Source organism: Octodon degus, unplaced genomic scaffold, assembly GCF_000260255.1.
Source record: "Octodon degus isolate 3935 unplaced genomic scaffold, OctDeg1.0 scaffold00170, whole genome shotgun sequence".
In the NCBI taxonomy this organism is placed as follows: Eukaryota; Metazoa; Chordata; class Mammalia; order Rodentia; family Octodontidae; genus Octodon; species Octodon degus.
In genome coordinates this window covers 4892582-4905075 of record NW_004524746.1, presented here as the reverse complement: position 1 = coordinate 4905075, position 12494 = coordinate 4892582, and the positions used below count along the sequence as shown (strand labels likewise).

Here is a 12494-nt window from a genome sequence, read left to right as displayed (position 1 = left end):
GCTCATCTTTTACATATAACTGCATGGCTTAACATTGCCATGTTTCCTAGCTCATCTCCTTTCCCTCTCTTGATTAGTTAGTCCTTGAGATCCTGCCCACTGTTAGGGTTTTGACTATAATCAGGGGATTACGCTGAATCATAGATTAATTTGAAGAGTACTGGTGTCCTAGCCACACAAGGCCTCCTCCTAATCCCAGAACTTTGCACATTTATTCAGGTCTTTTACAGTTTCCATCAGTCAGGGTTGGAGATGCTGTTTGGTTATAGAGTGAGTACATTCTAAACACGAGACCCTTGGTTTTATCCCTTTCAAAAAAACAAAACAAAATAAAGCAACAACAACAAAAATGCTTACAATACCATAAATACCTAAATCTAAAAATTTCATCAGCTAGTTTTGTTAGTTTTTTACAAAGTAGAAAAGAATAGGGGCCCAGGAGATAGCTCAGTAGAATAAGCACTTGCCTGGCAAGCACAGGGTCCTAAGTTCAATCCCTGGTACTGAAAAAAAAAACTATTTCTTTAAAAATACTCAATTATTTAGATGTCCTATTGTGTCAGTTTTAGTAAGCATGTGTTTTAAATTTCCATTTTACTTGAGTTTCTTCTTTTTTTTCCCTCTGTTTTCTTTTTTTTCCATGATTTCATTGAGAAACAAATAACAATGAGATGGTTTCAAATCAAATTGTTAGGACAGTCCCAATAATTAACACATTGCATACATTCTTCCTAGTGGTTAATTGCTGTACAAGATGTGGACATGATATCCTATTTACAAACACTATTAGAACAAATCCCTCTATTCATTAGGAGAAAGTAACTATATAGCTATCCTAACCATTTTGAATACACAGATACAAAACGGACATTCATCTGTATCTCCTTTTTTTTATTTAGTTCTGTCACTTGAATATTATAGGTGTGTAAACTCAGCAAAATATTCTAAAAGAGTCCAGTAGTCCATAATAGTATTGGGCCTTCCGCTTGACTGGCAATGTCAGAAATTGTTGACAAGAGTCCCCTACAGCTCAACATAACAGCATGGTTTGAGTTTATTTCTTCACATACAATTTTTCACAAATATTTTATTTTGACTTTCTTCATATACATTTAAGGATTTGTAGTGATCTAACAATTGTCTCTGATGTCAATAATTGTGTTTCCTCCTATTTGTTGTTATTAAAGAAGTTTATCTCCTTGGGTGGCCATCCTAATTTTTTTTTTTTTTTACTTACCAAAGAATGAACATCTAGTGTAGCTGACTTTTTATCATTTATCTCATAGATTTCTCCTCTTATTTTTATTAATTCCTTGCCTCTATCCATGTTGGATTATGTTGCCTTTTCCTAGTTTCTTAACTAATTTGAAGCCTTAGTTTCTTTCTCACGCAAGCATTTTGTGCTAGAAGTTTCCCCCAGACTATGATTTGGCTATGCTAAGCAAAATAATGTTATATAAGGAGTGTTACTTTAAAAACTGCAAGGCAGTTGCTATTATTTTAATAAAAGCTATTATTTTGAAAAATATTCAGTTATTTGTCTTGTGCAGATTGTATTCCGCAGATGCACATATGAGCTAAAGGCACATTTCTCAGAAAAAACTTCGAGGCAGGTTTTTATTCATAAGCAATTATATGTGTAATGCATAATTTAATTTTGGTCATAAACATGATTTCCTCTAACATAATTTATGAAGGTATCACATTGACTGAATTTATGAGATTTTAAAAACTACCCAATCAAAGAAATGAGAGTGTTCCCTTAAGATAAATCTAGTTTAGAAGTTTGCTCATCTATAAAATCCAGATGAGGACTGTTATTTAAATTTAATATTGAAGCTCTCAGATTGCTCTCTTCCTCTCTTGCTCCACTCTCCAGTACTTCGAATTGTTCAGATGCTGCATTGTGGGAGGGGCAAATATTCCCTAGGAAAGTCCCTGCATGTTGGGAAAGATCAATGTATCCCTAGGAAGGCAATTACAGCTAGGGAACAAAATAACACCCTTGTGCAGTGGCCTGTGTTTTTGTTTTCCTGTTTTCCGGCAGTTTGCAGGGAGGCAAATGCAGCAGGACTTCACCTGTCCAGAGAAGGAATGCGAGTTAGCATCCAGAACTGTAACATCTATCATCTACCATACAGCTGTGAAGCCGTAGGTATTTATGTTATTTTTGCTCAAATTTTCCAAGTTTGGCTTTTGTACTCTCCCATATTTTGATCTCTATGTCATTTTGATACAGCTTCAATATTTCTCTCTCTCCATATCTTTTGTTTTTTGTTCCAATATGATCCGAGATTTTTCTCTATCCCAGTATGAAGTTTAGCCATTCTCCAAGAAGATTGAATTTCTTTTTCAATAATGGTTTCTAGAAACAGAGATCTAGTGCTAGGTTTCCTTGTTCCTGAAAAGCCACTGCTCCAGTGGCCCCAAAGAGGACACAGCTAGCAATCTGTATGTGTGTACTAACTCATTTACCCAGGTCCATGTTGTGGATATTTTGCCCTACCATTGAAATAAATCTGAGATTTTACTAACATCCTGGATTCTAATCCAGTGTCTCCATAATTATTTTTCCATTCTTTAGTTGCTTATTGGTAACTTCTTTTCCATATTTGTTCAAAGGTTTTACACATGAAAAGCAGATTCCTGGGCCAGGGAGATAGCTCAGTAGAATAAGTGCTTTCCTAGCATGCACATGGTCCTGAGTTCAATTTCCAGTATCTCAAAAAAGAAATTAAAAAAAAGGAGATTCCTAATTGCTAACCGATGCTCCTAAGAAAAAAACATTTTCAATTAGAGTATGGTGTATACTGTACAATTTGATTTGTCTTTAAGATTACATTATTTGGTCAACACACAATTTTTTATGTGGTTCCTTTCTTCCCCCTACATCTGGAGCATAGTTATGTCATTAATTTGTAATATGTTTGTGTCCTCTTGAGTTTGTGTTTCCTCTTGAGTTCCCCTAATGACCTGGATGTTTTAAACTTTGCATGTAACATACTCTGCAGTGTATGGTTTTGACAAATGGCTAGGGTCATATGTCCACCACTAGAGTAGGGTTTTGGATGAAATTAATATTTGAAGACCAAAGAAAGCAGACTGCCCTCCCTACCAGAGGTGGACCTCATCCAACCAACCATTGGCCTGATTAAGACAAAAAGTTGATTCCTCCTGCATAGCTGTCTCAAGCTAGAACATCAATTTTTTCCTACCTTTAAGCTCAGATGAAATTACTAGCTTTTTGTGGGTCATGAGCTTGTTGGTATTTGAATGAGAAACTCACTACGGCTCTGCTGGATCTATCTCCAGCTTCCTAGCTGTGGATCATGGTATCATCAGTTTCCATTATTGTAAGTCAATGTCCAATTCCTTATAATTACCTTCTCTAATTAATACAGATTTTTGGTACTAGGAGTACAGGTATTATTGTGAGGAATACCTAAACATGCTGAAATGGCCTGGAGACTGGCTGATTGCTAAAAGCTGGAAGGGTTCTGAGGTGGGTGTTAGAATAAATTGAGATTGTCATGCAGGGATAATTAATAGAAAATATCAACATTAAAGTCAGAGCTACTACCCCAGTAGTTCTGAAAGGCAGGAGATGGAACAAAGAGGATTATTCTAGCCTAAAAATAGGATGGAACTTGCCTTGCTAGGTTTTGGACTTCATTGCCACTTAATACCCATTTTTTTTTCTGATTTACCTCTTATGGAATAGGAATGCTTTCTCTATACTCACGATTTTAAAGTACCCAACTTTCCTGGTTTCCAGGATTCATATCAAAGAGAAATTTTGCTTCAGGATGAATTATACTTGGAATTTCAGCCACATTTGCTTTAGATGATATTTGGATGTAACTTGGGCTTTAGAGTTTGGCTCTTGAATGAGTGAAGACCTTGGGAATGTTCTAGATGGGAAGGTAACAAAGACATGATATCTGGGGACTTAAGGGTGGAATGCTATGGACCGAGTTATGTGTGCCCCTAATATTGTGCAGCATCCCTAACCTCCAATGTGACTACTGTACTTGTAAATAGGGCATGTAAAGAGGTTATTAAGGTTAAATAGATTTCTTAGAATGGAGGCTGAATAGAATAATTCTGATTCATTAAAAGAACAAGAAGAGATGCAAGAGTTCTCTCTGTTATGGGAAAGTCAGCTGGAATTCTGATCTTAGACTTAATTTAACCCCTAGAAAAATGAGAAAGCAAACATCTCCTATTTAAGTCATTTAATCTGTAGCATTCTGCTATGTTAGCCCTAACACACATATAATTTATTATACATTAGATGCATACATATATAATGCAGAAATAAGAGTAGATAATAGGTGTTTCACCTAGGTTTTATTTTCTTTTTAAATCCTTTTGTGTTTTCTGAGATTCTTGGATTTGTGGTATGATATATCTCATTCATTTTGGAAAAATTGCTGAAATTATTTCTTTAAATATTTATATTTTGGGTCAGCAAGATAGCTCAGCGGACTAAGCACAGGAACTGGGGTTCAATCCCTAGCACCACATGCCATCCGTGCTGGTCCCACCCCCAGGTACGCTGAGCCGGCAACTGAGTCCAGGTGTGGTGGTGCGCACCTGTAATCCCAGCACTGGGGAGGCTAACAACAGGAGGATCACTGTGAGTACCATCTGCATAGTAAGACTCTGTACCAAATATATTTTTTAAAAATTAATTTTATTTCCCCTTTCCTTTTCTTATATTATACAACTATGGCTATGTTATGTCATTTGCTATGATCCCACAGTTCTTGGACATTTGTTTCTGTTTTGCTGCCCCTAACTGTTTTACTCTTTACATTCCTGTTCAGTAATTTTTACTGATCTGTATTCAACATCACTCTATGAAGTCTAGTGGTAAACCAGTTGAGGATATTCTTGATCTCTGTTAGTGAGTGTACTTTTTACTTCTAATATGTCTATTTGATTCTTTCAATATAAGCAAATAAAATGCTCATTGCTTTTCTGAAATCACCTATGTGATATCGCATGTAATGAAAGCTTTTAACATAGTAATCGTATCAATTTTAAATTTCCTACCAGATAGTTCCAACATGTATATTATATCCTACCTGCTGTCTCTTCTCTTGAGTATCTTGTTTGCTTTTTTTTTTTTTTTTTTTTTTGCCTCATAACCTTTTGCTTAATGCTGGGTGTCTTGCTTAGAAGGGTAACACTGAAGTGAGTGATACTGACTGTGTCCACCAAAGGCTTCACATTCCTCTGGGGGTTAGGCATGAGCAACTTCCCAGAGGTCGTTTTCTGGGTTCTGATCCTTGTAGCCTTTGAGTCTTCCTAATTCACTCAGGTGCTATCCTAGCTCTATTGAACTGTTACTTTTGCTTGGCAGTTGTTAACCTGGTGGTGGGAGTAATAATGGTATGTTTTGGTAACCCTCTCTGTGGAGGTAGTAGAGGATGTCTTTGAGTCCCAGAAATGGGCTTTCTGAAGAGTTCCTGCCTTTCCTTCAGCTGCTGTGCTGAGTCTTGCAGCTATTCCTGTCCCCACCACAGTAATAGGGCTTTCCCCCAGCTACAGTGACTTTTCACAACTGCCCCCAAAGGCAAGAAGGGTTGTCATGTTATTGCTTTCTTTCAGCTGAAATTATGGGATGCCAGCGAGAAGGGTCTCCTTGGAGTTTCAGAAGTGACTATAGACCTCTTCTCCCAAACAGTGCTCTCACAGACATCTCCCCATGATTCCTGTGAGTGGCAGGCCAGGCTTGTGGAGGAACTGCTATCAAGGGTTCACTAGACTGGTGGCTCAGAGAAGCCACATTTTCTACTGGACTCATGCCTTGAAATTCACTAAAAGCTTTTGGCTAACTCTTTTTACTTGTCTTGTGGGGACTGATAGGATCAGCTACAGGCAATCAAATGCTTCTCCCGGGACAGACCTATGTCCCCCAACATTTCAGGTCAGTTGTTTACCCTGTACCTTTAGTGGTCTGGTTTCTTAAGGAAAACTTTTAATTTGACCTTTTGGATTTTTTTTAGTTCTTGTAAAAGTGGGATTGATGTTTTTCAAGTTGTATACATCTTCAAGACGAAGCTGATACAGTAGTGACTTGATATTTTTCCTCCTCTTGGATAGATACTTTTTCAACAATGTGATGTGTACACTATACATTTTCTCAAGTCTACCATCTGTGCAGAATTTCATCCTCATGTAGTATAAATTTATACATACAATTGTTTTATTGATCACATATATTTTCTGCCACAAAATTTTTAAGTAAAGTAGAATTTCAGGTTTTTTACTATGTTGCTTTATTCCCTAAAATCTTATACTATATGCCAAAAGCACATTTTTTTTTCTTCAAAAATTATTTTAATTTACACCTCAGTGTATAATTCAATTAGCTTCTTCTATAATGTTAAGGCAAATAATTGAACACCACCTTTTTCACAGAAAGATTTTCTACATATTCATTAGGACAATGTATTTTTCTAATCCTGAGAATTAATGACTACTAATTGTTAACACCCAAGTTTTTTGTGTCAAGACACCTTTTTAACACAACACACCCAGACAATTCTGTGAAAATTAAAATCATTTTCAATATAAAAGCCTTTTCTTAGTCTATTCCTCAGTGTTTTATCTTATTCTGTATACTGTTGTCAAAGCTTAAAAATACAGATTACAGATTTAAATTACTCAATTTGCAACTGCTCCAAAGGGCACCTTCTGTCTCTGTTCACAGAGCGGCGGGCCATTGACCCTGCAGCTGCTCAGCATGCACTGCGGACCGAGGTCCAGCCCGCCCTGCTCTCGGCTGGCTGTGGGCAGATGTGGTCTCAGGAGTGCCGCTCGGCCCTGTGGCTACCGTAGCTACTGTGGCCACGAGGCTCCTCCATCAGCGACTCGAGCTCAGAAGTGTCCACTGCCTGAAGCAAGGCTTTCCCGGCAGGGGCTGCTGTCCCGACGCTTGCTGCTGGCTTCCCACCCGCCCGCCAGGGCTCTTCGCACGTGGGTCTGCCCGGCCCGGGATCTGCGCTGGTCCTGACATCTCTCAATCCTTCTGCGCTGTGCCGGGGCATTTCCTCAAACAAATCTCTTGCATATCTAATCTTGTCTTGCCAGCTGCTTCTTGGAGGAGCTGAACTAACACAAATTTTTCTGCTTGCCAGATAGTGTTTTTAAAATGTCAATCTTCACAGTCAACAAAATAAGCTAAATTGGACTTTTTTTCTCAGAAAAGGCTAGCTTGCTTTTTTAATGTACATAAACATGTTAATAGGACTTTTCAGAATATAATAAAATTGCTCAAGGGAAAATAGGGACTATATTTTATTGAAAATTTCCTGAAAACACTAAATGCATGTTTATGGTAATAAAAGAAATAGCATAATTAATGCTAATGTAACTAATATAATTTATGTTTTGAGCACATTATGAAAACAATAAATGTCTACCGTAATTCATTACTTAATTTTTAATAATGAATTGTATGGTAACTAAAATTATAATTTATTTATGAGGAAAACAGCATGCTCAAAAGCATAGAATTCCTTTAAATCAGTGTTCAGGAAATACACCATGGTGTTTGGGAAATAATTTTTGAAAGTATGTATGAAAGTCAGAAATAACTATTAATTTCACTAATGTTATGATTAAATTTTTCTTTTGTGTAAACAAATCAAAGAAATCTACAGTGACAAATAATTGATTCAGCATCTACTAGTATTTTATACACTATTACTAGAATCCAGTAAGTAAATATTTTATAAGATGAAAAGAAGAATGAGCATGTGTATAGACTTTACTGTGTATACAACATATATTAATTGTATATTTTGTTATACAATTTTTGTAATAGGTTCTTAGTATTAATTGATTATCTTGCTGTATCTTTAAATGAGTTCATATTACCCTTGCAGACGTCTGCAAGTTTTATTGTAACCTGAATTATGTAGAGTATCACCTCTGCTAGTCTCCTTTCTCTTTGGTGCTTAGAGGTTCTTTCCCTTGTAGCTAAACAATCTTTGTAGAGATGAATACTGAGAAAAGTGGAAATGAAATGCAAATTTAATGTTTTTAATTTTTTTTTTTTTGCAGAACCAGGGATTGAACTCAGGCCCTTGCGCTTGCCAGGGAAGCGCTTATTCCACTGAGCCATCTTCCCAACCCCTAATTTTTTTAATTTTATGAAAAAAGATAAAACAAAATATCATATGAAAAATGTTACAGGTTATGACCACCAGCCTACCATCCCGGAGCCCTGAGGGGACCGGCCGCATACCTCCTCCTTTCTGCCACTGATTGTCGGCGTCCTCGGACTTGTCCTGGCACTTTTCAAACATAGCGGATTACTATGAAGTTCTAGGCATGGAGAGGTACGCCTCCCCTGAGGACATCAAGAAAGCATACGGGAAACTGAGCCTACAGTGGCACCCAGATAAAAATCCTGAGAATAAAGAAGAAGCTGAATGAAAATTCAAACAAGTGGCTGAGGCCTATGAGGTGTTATCAGATGCTGAAAAATGGAACATCTATGACAAATATGGCAAAGAAGGATTAAATGGTGGCGGAGGAGGTGGACATCACTTTGACAGTCCGTTTGAGTTTGGGTTCACATTCCGGAACCCAGAAGACGTCTTGAGGGAATTTTTTGGTGGAAGGGACCCATTTTCATTCGACTGCTTTGGTAATGAAGACCCGTTTGAAGACATTTTTGGGAACCGAAGGGGTCCCCGAGGAAGCAGAAGCGGTAGTACAGGCTCTTTTGTCTCCACCCTCAGTGGATTTCCATCCATTGGAGGTGGATTTCCTTCATTTGGATCCCTAGGTCACGCGGGCCTCACTTCATCCACATCGTTTGGCGGCAGTGGGATGGGTAACTTCGAATCTATATCAACTTCTACTAAAATTGTCAATGATAGAAAAATCATCACAAAGAGAATTGTCGAGAATGGTCATAAAAGAGTAGAAGTTGAAGAAAATGGACAGTCGTGTCTTAACAGTAAATGGTAAGGAACAGCTGCTCTGTTTGGCTAACAAGTAATTCAACACACACAATTAACAGAAATGTTAAACTATAACAAGCACCATTTGAGGATTAACAGGAACATTTTCTTTTTGGAAGATTTCAGATGAACTCAACTTTCAGTATAACTGTACCTAATCTAAAGTAGTAATAAACAGCTCATTGGAGCCCCTCTGTCATAGACTTTTGAGTTTATTGTTGGGGTCACACAATAAGACCATTTTTTTTCTCTTTAAAATTGTTGTAATCTCTGTATGCACTTTGCTTTTTTATGAAATGTGATCCAAGGTGAACCTTGACTCTTGAGTACTGTTAGGGCAAGATTGTACTCTAACACCAGCATGGATCTGCTTTCCGTTGTGTTTGAAACATGAGCCAAGTAGTGTCCACCTGCTATGAAGCTAACATTGCCAGGATGGGCCCTCCACAGAAATAATTTACATTTTTTTTAGTATTTAGTAATGAAAGATATGTATTAATGGTAATAAATTTCTGGTTCAATACAAATTTAAGGCTGTTCTCTAGTTGTGCATGGATGCTGGCAACTTAGTAAAGTTTTGACAATTGTTTGAATGTGTAATGTTAAGCTTAGGTTTATAAAATCTGGTAAACTGGGTCTCTGTCATTTGCTTTAAAAACAAAAACAAAAACAAAAAAAGAAAACAAATGTGAATGTGTTTGGTGCATTCTTTCCGAAGTGGGGGAAAAATATTACAAGTTATGTTAGGCCTGGTCTTAACCATCAGCTTGTCTAGAATAAGAAACACTAGGAGATTGGTAAACCACACTTTTGGATGTGTCTGTGTGGATGTTTCCAGAGATGATTGGCATGTAGGTCAGCAATTTGGGGAGTAAGACCAACCTGGTCATCAGTGGTATCATCCAGTAGGGAACGAGAAAAAGGAGATGAGACTATGCTAAAAGTCTTGACTCTGCCTCAGTGTATGGACCTTGCTGCTGTCAATGTCTGTTGTGACAAGACTCCAGATTCTTCACACTTTCAGTGCAGATTGACATCAGGACCCTCCATGGAGCTTCCAGGCCTTTAGCCTTGGAGAGGTGCTGCATCCTTGATCCATCTTGTTCTGCAGCTTCCAGCTTCTTATCTTGAGCAGCTACTCCATCACCTAACTTTCTATCAAGCCAAAAAACCTTGTGGATTATCTAATCTCTGATCCTAGAAGTCTCTAACAAACATCTGTCTGTATACCTATCCATTCTGTTGATTCTGTTCTGAGAAATCTAGATAACAATAACTAATACTGGGGTTCATGAGAATCACTAAAGAAACTTTAGAGCTAACATTTTTTAGGGGAACTTATTTGTTAAAATCTCAGAGTATAATCTTGGAGTGTCTGGGATTACTTGAATAGTTAATGTGTTGGTGTGTATTACTGCACCCTTACCAGTAATACTGGGAGAAGATGATGGGAAATGAAGAATCCATGCATTGTTAGGAGTTTAGCAATGAATGAGTAAAGATAGAGCCTACTTTTGCAGGCATATCTAAGAAAGAAGACCATGAAAGAGACCTCTCCTTCAACTATATGGATTTTGAAGGAGAGATAACAGAGGCTTAAAAGGGCATTTGATGGTCCTGGTTGAACAGATTGGCCAACCAAGGAGCAGAGAATAGGGGACCTGGAAGCCGAGTAATCAAATACTTTATTCTCCTTCTGAATATGCCCAGACAGACCTACATGGCTCTGCATGGCTTTCTCATCCCTTCCCAGCTTCCTTGTGGAAGAAATGAGTGCGCAGATCCAGCCCTCTCTCGAGCTCACCCAAACAGACATTCCTAGTATCTTTCTTTTTCTCACAGTGTATCATCTCACAACTTTTCTTCTTTTATTCCTACCCAATAATATTCACCCATGTCTTGTTTGTGGGTGAACTCTTCTCACCTGCCCATTAATTGGGCAGTAAGAGGGTTACTGAAAAGAGGAATGGAAGTAGGTACTGGGCTATGACCAAGTATATTTCCCTATCACCTACCATAAAGAAGAAGAGACTAGTCAGTGAGTGAATATAGATTCTAAACTGCATTCACTAGTAGAACTCTTGTGAGTCTTTTCCACACTTCTCCTCCTTAGAAAATTTCCAGTAGGTAATGACCTCCATTGTGTTGCTGATTGCTCCTTCATCTGTCTGTTCCATTCTCAGTAAAGATATAGAAGGGTTTTTTCCCCCAATTGTTTTTGTACAAAATGACATTTAACATGTAGAAATTAAAAGTCAACGTGTTCATTGGATTTTTTCACTCATTTCCACAAATATTATGAAGATACCTTTTGAAAATTTTATGTAGGAAAACAACCCAGAAATCTTCCTCCGTGCTACTGACTTTGTCGTATGGGAGGAGCCATGTGGTAATTTTCCTCAAGGTCATCCCTGATGCCAGATAAAACACACCACACACACACACACACACACACACACACACACACACACACAGCCTGGGTGCTTCCCATTCCTCCTGCTCTCCCAGGTCACAATATGCTTTTTTGTAAATCTTCTCTAAAGACAACTGTTAAAAAGGTTAGCTAAACTGATGTGAAGCTAAGCTGTTTTTCAGTATAAGTAATTTCTTAAAGCTCTATTCTGCTATTCTTCATTCCAGCTATTAAAATTCATACCAGCAAACTCCGTGGACACTGGTTCTATGTGGGCTAGAGGTAAATTTAGGCCTTAATTAATGGGGATGTCACTCACAAGGCAAGATAATTTAAGGATGATCTCTTTGCATTTGAATTTTAAAACACTAGTGCAGGAAGAAGGAAATGTTGCCAGTGTAAATTTATGTATGGGTATGGCTCTTGGAAAGTATCTTTAGAAGCAACATATGGATCACAGGGCTTCTATAATAAGGTTGGATAATGAAAGATTGCTTATTTTTATTTCAGTTTATTTTTAAAGTTTAATTTATAAATTTCAATGCCTAAAAAAACCCAAAAAGTACATTTCCATGGGAGAAGGATGTGAGTAATCAAAACATCTTGAAGTCAATTATCAAACAAAATTTCAGGACAATCTATCTCATTTGACCCTTTGGGAAAACATTATTAAATAAATCCTAAATGTAGTTAGGATCAAAAAAATCTGCTTTGTTCTAGTTGTACACTATCATCTAGAAAAGATGACAGCAATACTCCAAGGTTAATTTTGGCTCATTCAGGCCTATTAAACTGTTAGTAAATATAGAAAATGTTAATATTCTTTATGTCAGTATTATGATCAAAGATTATTTTTGTCTTCATAAGATTTTTTTCTCATATTCCTTTTCTAAGAGCATGTATTAGGCTGAACCCCAAGGAATTTTCAATAACTTTTCCTTTTGAACTTATCAAATGATAATGTCATATTTTTTTTTTCTACAGTTTTATTGATAAACATATAGCAATGAGACAGTTTCAAATCTAATCGGAAGTACAGTTTCAGTAAATAATACACTGCATATATTATTCTTAGTGGTTAATTGCTGTACAAGATG

General features: G+C 37.2%; 1 pseudogene; it reads left to right on the top strand.

Annotated features, from left to right (window-relative positions):
* LOC101585935 overlaps positions 1-9022 on the top strand; it is a 30387-nt pseudogene extending 21365 nt beyond the window's left edge.
* Positions 9023-12494: the final 3472 nt, after the last annotated feature.